General features: G+C 37.9%; 1 long non-coding RNA gene across 3 annotated transcripts in view; it reads left to right on the plus strand.

Annotated features, from left to right (window-relative positions):
* The window catches only part of LOC148702660 (uncharacterized), a 31,784-nt gene extending 25,489 nt beyond the window's left edge, over nt 1–6,295 (plus strand). The window contains exons 1-4 of one of the 3 annotated variants that reach the window (XR_016396147.1): nt 4,509–4,902; nt 4,985–5,071; nt 5,453–5,539; nt 5,690–6,295. This is a non-coding gene — a long non-coding RNA (uncharacterized LOC148702660). Of the gene's footprint in view, nt 1–4,508; nt 4,903–4,984; nt 5,072–5,452; nt 5,540–5,689 lie in introns of those variants that run through there. The other 2 variants (XR_016396148.1, XR_016396149.1) reach the window with 2 other exon arrangements.
* The last annotated feature ends 3,064 nt before the right edge of the window (nt 6,296–9,359 follow it).

The raw sequence follows: 9,359 nt of genomic DNA on the forward strand, positions 1-9,359 counted from the left end.
TTGTGGTGGTCATTTTAGTGGGAAGAAAACTGCTGCAAAAGTTTTGCAGTGCGGATTTTATTGGCCCACACTTTTTCCAGATGCGCATGACTATTGTAAATCTTGCGATCGATGTCAACGATTATGAAAACTTTCGAGAAAGAATGAGATGCTCCTGAACCCTATCTTAATTATAGAAATTTTCGATGTTTGGGGTATTGATTTTATGGGTCCTTTTCCTATGTCGTTTGGGCATCAGTACATTCTTGTGGCAGTTGACTATGTATCAAAATGGATTGAGGCTATCGCGTGTAAGACCAATGATCACAAAGTGGTGATCAAGTTCCTTAAAAAATCTATCTTTGCTCGTTTTGGCACCCCTCGTGCTATCATTAGTGATGGGGGGAAACATTTTTGTAATAAAATTTTTAAAGCCCTTATGAGAAAGTACAACATTAATCACAAGGTCAGTACACCATATCATCCACAAACAAGTGGACAAGTCGAAATTTCCAATCGGGAGATCAAGACCATCCTTGAAAAAACTGTTCATACATCTCGGAAGGATTGATCTCTTAGGCTAACAGATGCACTGTGGGCATATCGGACGGCTTACAAAACACCAATTGGAATGTCTCCATATAGAACTGTCTATGGCAAGGCCTGCCATTTACCTGTTGAGTTAGAGCACAAGGCCTATTGGGCTATTAAACATTTAAATTTCGATCTTGACAAAGCAGGAGAACATAGGAAGCTTCAACTCGATGAGCTTGAAGAAATTAGAAACGATGCTTACGAGTGTGCCAAAAGATACAAAGATCGCATGAAGATCATGCATGATAAAATGATCATTCGTAAGGAATTTCACCAAGGACAAAAAGTCCTTCTATATGATTCTCGATTACATCTATTCCCTGAAAAACTTAAATCTCGCTGGACTGGCCCATACACAGTAGAGAAAGTGCACCCGCATGGTGCAGTAGTAATATGCAATACCAAGGATGGTAGGTTCTTTCAAGTCAATGGACATCGTTTAAAACCATACCTTGAGTATCTAAGTCCAGAAGTTGAGGAGACACTTCTGACCGACCCTGTTTATCATGAATGAATTAGAATTGTCTGGCTGAAGACATAAAACTTAGCGCTCTTGGGAGGCAACCCAACATATAAATATCTTCTATAAAAAAAAATACTAACATGCAGGTTTGGGAGATTTTGCCCCAATTTTCAATTTACCCACCCATATCAGGTAACCTCTCCTCTGTCCTCTTACTGCATTAAATTTTCTTTAACATTGAGGACAATGTTAGATTTAGGTTTGGGGGTATTTTTACGCATTTGAATTTGAAATTTTATTAAAAAAAAAAGTTTTTAGTTAAAATTTTTGAAAAAAAAAATATATATATATATATATATATATATATACAACACACAAGGTATATAAAATCTAAGAGCCCAATGACTAGTTGGAAGTAGTGCAAAGTGAGTTCTTTTTATTAAGTTCCTTTTAGTGAGTTGTAAGCTAATTAGTGCTTTGAATTTCACAACACATCTGACCTGCATTTTCTAAGGTATAGGTTTGACATTGTGTTGAGAATATGGTAGCAACCTCGAATCCTGATGAACCATCTTTTTCTGATCCAAAAAAAAAAAAGATGGTGGATTTAGTCAGGTACATCGAAAAGGGCTACCTATTGTCAAAGGTCAGCGGGCTTGTGATGAGGAACCCGAGCATAGGTCCGTAGGGGAGTCTTGATGCCCGACACCTCATGCCAACTGGTGTGAGAATTGTCGACTAATTGCTCGCTACATGGAGGAATCATCACAAGAGTAAAAGTGCACAATATATACATTATCATTTCTCTTTAATGCAAAAAAAAGAATCAAAAAAATCAAAAAAATTAGTGTAAAAATGAAAAAAAAAATGTATATTGACCTTAAGAAAGACAATAGTGTGAAAGCCGTCGTTGTAAAAATTCGAGTAAACTGGAATATTACAGATAAAGCCCATGAGGTATTAAAGTAAACATCCACAACTCTCGAAATCCTGCAGAAAAGATGATTTTGAATCAGCAAATAGGTCTTGTCCAACCAATTCTTGAAAACTACTAATATTTGCGATATTTTGGAGATCCAAAACCTTAGCTTGTGCATGGTCCAAACTTCACTGAGCACTCAAGTATAAATAAGTCTTACAACTTCCTAACGGAAAACTTAATAACTTCAACTTAAATTGCATACTAACCTAGAAATTGGGCTACTTAGTAATTAAAACCTTGTGTGATTTTGAAATTCTTATCAGTTATGTACTTGAAATAAGACTTTCATTTCACAAACCAAATTTTATTTTGGGAAGTTTGTGGGTAACTTCACTGCAAACCCTCACGAGACAACACTCGTCCACTAGGGTAACCTAGGGGTTTAACGGCTTGTTGCACATGCTAAGTGCAATCGTAATGCTCTACGAAAGTGAGTATTTATCTTAGGATATTTATATAATAAATAACACTTTTGCTCTCTCATTTTATCATTTTCGCACTGAATTGCTAAAGACTAGCAATAAGCTAGTTGGGGGTTGTGATGAGAGCACAAAAGTGCGACCTACATGTTACTAAAATTAGTGTTGTTGTTAACCGATAATGATAAATTCACTGGATTAATATTATATTTGGGTTTAACATAGATTAGTATAAATTAGAGATAAAATGCACATTGAGTACAAATTTGACTTCAAATCGGGTCCGAGTCGGGTTCGGATCCGAGTCGGGTTTGGGTCCGAATCGGGTCCATTTCTTTTGTGCTTTTGGAAAATAATTTTGGGCAAATCTAAATTGGCTATATCATAACTATAAGGTGCTGGGTGACCCATGACTTGAAAGAATTGCACTTGACCTCGAGCCAGAATAGATGACCCGTCTACAAGCCAAATTTCATATCATACTATTTTTTTATATATGACTAATTGGACGGAACTTGGTGTCTTCCAGCTCCCGATTCATCTTCCACTCCAGCCGCATGCAGTGCATCACCGCCCTTTCCTTTCTCCCGAGATCCAAGCGCGCCTCTCATCCGTGATCCCGGCAAAATCCTCAGCATCCCAACCGCGTGCCAGATCCCGTGCGAAAGAAGGGGAGAAGAAAGAATTCACCAGCCCGCATCCCCACCTCCCGGAATCCCTTGAAGCAAGCATCCCAGCAAGGAAAATCCCAGCTCCCGATTCGCTTCCGTGATCCAAGCCGCCCGCGCGTCTCCTTCCTCCCGACGATCACGCTCTCAGCTCTTCCATGATCCCGGCGGTCCCGCATCCGTGCCAGCCACCATGCCAGCAAGCCGAGATCCCGTGTTCCAGCCGATCCACACTGGATCCCTTCCATGATCGACTCCTCCCCGTCGATCCCGCTCCCAAACCAGCAACCAAAGAAGGAAGTCCCGCATCCGTGCCAGCAACGCCCGGAATCCCAAGCGTCTGAATCCAATCTCCGGCGATCCCGCACCGCGTCTTCACCGCGTCTCCACCGCATCCATGTCAGCGGCCATCGTCCCGGATCCACGCATCCCAGCTCATCCCACGCGCTTCCTTCCTTCTGCGACTGGTCCACCATCTACCGAGGCCAAGATCGGCTCCTTCCGAGATCTCGCAGCCGGCCGTGAAGCATCCCAAAATCCCAGCGCCCGAGCCGGATTCGAAATCCCCCTTCCGTGATTCCATTTCAAGAAACTCTGCGGCTATAAGAGGAGAAGAAGGAGGAGAAGGAGGAGAGCTCGGAGTGGTAGGAGCCGGCTGGTCCAAGGAAGAAGAAGAAGAAAGGAGAGAGCTCGGCTGCTTCGGCTGAGAAGAAAAACAGGGGAGCTCTGTTTTTGGGGAAGAAAAGAATATAAAAAAAAATACTTTATGTTCTAACGGGAGGGAGAAGCTCTTTGTTTTATTTTTTTTATGTTATTTGCAAAAGAAAAGAAACATTAGGTTTCCAATCTCCACTTTTATTTGTAATGAATTTTCTTTTTATCAAATCTATCATTTCCTTGTCATGCAAACTTTGTTCTAGGTTTAGTTAAATTTCTGTTTTCTTTATGAAATCTTTTAATTTTTCTTTTATGCAATACATGTCTAAGTTTTAATTTAATATTCTACAATTTATTATATGCATTCTAGAATTCTTAATTTTAAGATAACCTTGGAATTAATCCTTGCAGTTCGATTGACGATTTTAATTTATATTCTGTCTTTAGAAATCGACCCCTACTCTGCATCAAATTTCAATTGCAAGTTCTCTTTCTTTTCTTTGTTTATTTTTCGAATAGAAAATATTCTTTAATAGACTAGAGAATCATTCCACATCTCCGAAGTAATGTTTTTCTTTTATTATTCAAAAATCGATTTCAAAACCGAGTGAACGTTCTAATTTTTATGCAACTCCAATCGCCTCCCTGTGGATCGATCTCTTACAACAGCTATTCTTCGAGTAGGAAAGGTAAGAGTAAAATTAAATTTAAACTTTGTTTGTCGGTTCTAACAACGATCTGTTTAGCATATTTTTAGTTAGACAGGAAAGGACGAACAGGTGAGGTCCTGGGTTGTTACAAATGGTATCAGAGCGGACTCGACCCATAACCTATGTGGACTAGGGGACACTGCAGCACCGATCCATTGGGGCTGACCACGAGCCAATTGTGGTGTTTGTAATTAGATTTGAATAGAAATGATCCCTTAGCCCGACGAGGACGTCAGGGCTTGAACGGGGGGAGTATGTGAGGACCCGTGCGGGCGTATGTTTAGTCTCACATCGGTTATTCGCTGGGTAGATCTTGGGTACTTATACAGGATCAAGGAACCCAAATAATAACTTCCGACTAGCCATTTTGGATGAGGTCCTAGATTGTTACAGGATCATGGAGTGCACCCTAGAAGATTACTTGCTAAAGGTAATTTTGATGTCATATTTGCCGGAAAAGAATTTAAATTTGACCATTCAGGTGAATCAGCATGAACTTCGGCAATCTTCAGGTTGGAGAGTGCTTGAACAGGGAAAGTGAGAGACTTTCACGTTATTTGATTTTTAGCAGTTCCTTTACCACACAGACTTCATTGAAGGTATGTGGAACAATTCCCTTTACTAGGAGTGGTCGAGTCTCTGTTAGCCTAAACTCTACATGGAAGCCTGCACACCATGATTGTTATCAAATGCAGGTGGAATACCCATCAAAATCATAATTTGCCTATATTACTTTTGGCAACTAGATTTTTCATCTACTGACCCCTGTGCTATATATGAAAATTCATCATGTGGTCCCATGGGATCAAGAAGGCTGGCTTGTCTAGATATATGGCTAGGTGAAGTCATAATAGAAAATGACGACAGACACTGTTTCATCTAATTTTGAGGAATCTTTTGAGGCTTTGGTATGTGATGTAGCGTAGAAAGTTGAGCATATTTTGTATAAATTCTAAACCAACTTTTTGGTTTTCCTGCAGGCTATTGAGCCGCAGTTTTTGAACGTGTATGAATACCATTTAAAAGAAAAACATGTAAATACCCATCTCTCGCTTCAGGCATACATGGTGTGTCTCGCAATGGCAGATGTTTGAATATATATTTTGAATTTATATATATAAGCATGTCAACATTATCTTTTCATTGGCAGCATTTAACTTATGCTGGACTAACAGTCTAACAGGATCAATTCTTCCTCTTGATTATCTGTTTGGCAGGATGTATATCAGGAGCTATTGCCCAGGTGTTCCAGCTTGAGTCTCAGTGATGGAAACGTGGGTGCAGATCCAGGCATGGATATGGAGTAGAAAGAGCCTTAAAACGGCATGCTTATTAGCTGATCTCACTTTCTTCCATCGAGAAGGTGAATGACAACTATACAGTCTGCAGATCTTACTATGACTTTGCATATGAAAAAGGATTTAGTGGAAGCTTAAGCTGAAGTAACCGGTCTCTTGGACTTTGTTTGGTTAGATTATGTGGTCAGACAAGCATTGTGAAGTTCCCTTACCAGTGACTGTATTGAAGTCGCTACCTTTTGTTGGTACGTTCGCTTCAATCCTTCTCTTTATAGCAAGTGAGAATGCCCTCATAAGTCTTGTTTGGTGAATTGTGTATCAGAGATCTCCCCATGTTACTTTGACATAGTATATCAGAGCTTAAATCATTGGTGGCCCGGATTTATTTGTTTATGCATGTCCAAATTGACATTAATCAAACAGTATATATTCGACTGGAATTTAATAAAGATAAAATCCGAACAAAGGGTAGAAATTCCTTTCAGTGCACTAGAAGGAAGAATAATTGTTGCGTCATTTTCATATCAATGTAAGCCTAAGATATTGGTAGTTTGTATTTTAGAAAAAAGAGATTCTCTGAACATAGAAAAAGGAGCTATCCTTATTTTGTCAAGTAATGTAGATAAAGAATAGATAAAGAATAAATTGTGTCCTAAATATCATAAATAGAGTGATTCATGGATGGGAACAAGTCCATCTAACAAATGCCGAACATAATAAACAATAAAAATACAAGTAATCATAGAAACATTAGCCATTAGCATAATCTGAAGTCATACTCATGGATATCTCAAGCAAACAACCAAGATTTTTTATATTAATCAAAGCATGTGAGTGCTATAAAGAGTCAAACTGTGCAAGGTTAATGAAAATTAATAACAATACAATATAAAGGATCATGGAGATAAGGAGAAAATGGGGCATGATATTGGATGGTTTAGATGATTGGAATTTATGGGGCAGATCCCATGCTGGAAGGAAAAAAGGCATTATATTGGATAGCTAATATTGTAACAAGTTATTAGCATCTAAAATGTTTACTATTTGATTTCCATATATTATTTACTATTGTTTATAGGAGACATTTTGGAGGCAACTTTTAGGAAACTTAGGTGCCATTTGGCATTGCTTTCACTTTTTTCTATTTTTAAAATTGAAAAATAAAAATTTTATTTCTAATTTTTCTACGTTACAAAAAATATAAATATGTTTAATATAATCAATTATTTTTTAAAAAATAAACATATCAATGATGATGGATATGACACTAGTTGCAATAGAGTAGTGGAGATAATGATGGTATTGGTAGTAGGTATGATGGTGGAATATCGAAGGTGGTGATGGTGATTGTGGTGGTGTGGGGGAGGTGAGGCAGTGGTGGTGATGGATGGCAAAGGTACCAAAGATGTGGAGGAGATGACAGCTATAGCGATGGTGGTATGGTGGAGACGGTGATAGTAATAATAGTAATAGCATTACTAATGGCAAAGGTGGAAATGATGATAGTGATGGTATGATGGTGGTGGTGGGGCGATGAGGATAGGATAATAGCTAAGGCGGCAGTGGTGGTGGCGGCTGCAATGATGGCTAAAGTGGTGGTGGTAAAAACATAAGTTTCTTATTTTTAGAAGTACTGAAAAAAAGAATTTCTTACTTTCTTTTTTCATCTTGACTAAAAAAGTCATTAGGTTATTTTTACTCCAAGTGTACTTGAGTTTAATCTAAATTAACGTAAGCCTAGCATAACCACTAAGGATAATACCTTTTCCCTCCTTAGTAATAGGGGAACCATGATATTTGGATCATATTTGGGCATTTATAATCTAATGAGTATGCACCATAAAGAGTGGACTGAATTAATATGGAGACAAGCTGAGGTTGACCAAAACTCAGCTTTTAAAAAGGGTCTTTAAGTTGTGACTATGTAGTCTTTTTCTTTTCCCATCTAGTTGGTGTAACCACCAAATTGGCTTGTTGATATCGTTAATTGACCCAACCCATTAAACATAAAGTTTTATTTAAATTAATTATAATTATATTAATAATAATTATTATAGAAAATTAAATGCTTTGTTCTATCTCCTTTGAATCAGTTTGCCAAATAAAAGGCCTTCATCTTAATGTTTCAAGCATCTAAACGATAGATAGAAGAGAGAGAAGAAATCAACATCTTATAGAGTATAGGATAGAAAGGCTTAATAGGCAATGTTATTTTTTTTGATACATATTGTAACAACCCAAGACCTCATCCAAAATAGTTAGTTGGAAGGTATTTTTTGGGTTTCTTAGTCCTGTATAACTACCCAAATTTTTTTGGGCAAATAACTGATGTGGGACTAAACACACGCCCGCACGGGCCTTCATATTTCTCTTGTTCAAGCTTTGACATTCTCGTCAAGCTAAGGATTCAAATCCGTTCAAATCTAATCATAACCACCCCAATAGGCTCGTAATCGGCTTCCATAAACCCATGCTGCAGAGTCCCTTAGTCCACATAGGCTATGGATCGAGTTTGCTGTGATACCATTTGTAACAATCCAAAATCTTATCCAAAATGGCTAGCCAAGAAGTATTTTTTGGCTTCTTTAGTTCCGTATAAGTACGCAAGATTTTCTTGGTAAATAACCAATATGGAACTAAACACACGTTCGCTTGGATTCTCACACATATCAAAGTCTGAAACATCACATTTGAATACTTATAAAATTCTATAGTTGCCACTTTGAAATATTGGTGGATAGCAGAACTCTTCCAACACTGAGTTTCATTTTCATGTTTGAAATAATATTCTTTCTTTTATTAATTGGTCAAGGATGCAAGAATTGTAATAACTTTACGAAATATTTTTTTATCTTTAAATTAATTAAGAATTTTGAATGAGAAACATATTTATTAAAAAAGCCTAGTAAACAACATCTTCTTGATTTATTTATTTATTTGGTGTAGAATGATAAGAATTAGCACATTAAGAAAGTATAGCCCATAGAGCCCTCCAGCTCCCTTATAAAGCTATAGTGGTCATCCCAGATGAAGTTGTCTCCCATCCTAGCAGCATGACTAGCTATAGAATCTACTATATAATTTCCTTCTCGATATGCATGTGAAGCCTTGAAGAAAGACAACATGCAAGATTATTGCCAAATATCCATTGGAGGTAGGTGGGGCTCCCTAGACCTAGGGTTTGATTTGGAGTCGCACTTTACCCAAGATGCTTAGATCTAATTAATTGGATAAAGTCGATAGCTAAGCATCTAGTTTAATAATGCGGAAGGACAGGCTATAGGCACACCCCCACCAACCTCCAATAAGGTAGTACTAAAAGGAGATTTGTTTTCTTATGCATCCATAGTGTTGATGCATGCATGGTAAATGAAAGAAAAATAGAAAGTATGAGAGAGAGGAGGGAGGGATTTAGGGGCTCGATGATACTTTGAAACTATTTTCTTCCTTGATGAGTGGCTAGTGGTGGATTAGACTTTAAGACTCATAGTATGGAGAGAAGGAGAAAGCAGGAAAGGATTTGGAGAGGCTCAAAAGAGGTAGAGTTTTCTTAGAATTTTTCAATTTTTAACCTAATTCTAAGTGTTTT

Source organism: Phoenix dactylifera, chromosome 8, assembly GCF_051530095.1.
Source record: "Phoenix dactylifera cultivar Ajwa chromosome 8, Ajwa_hap1_PhDact_Kaust_v1.1, whole genome shotgun sequence".
Lineage (NCBI taxonomy): Eukaryota > Viridiplantae > Streptophyta > Magnoliopsida > Arecales > Arecaceae > Phoenix > Phoenix dactylifera.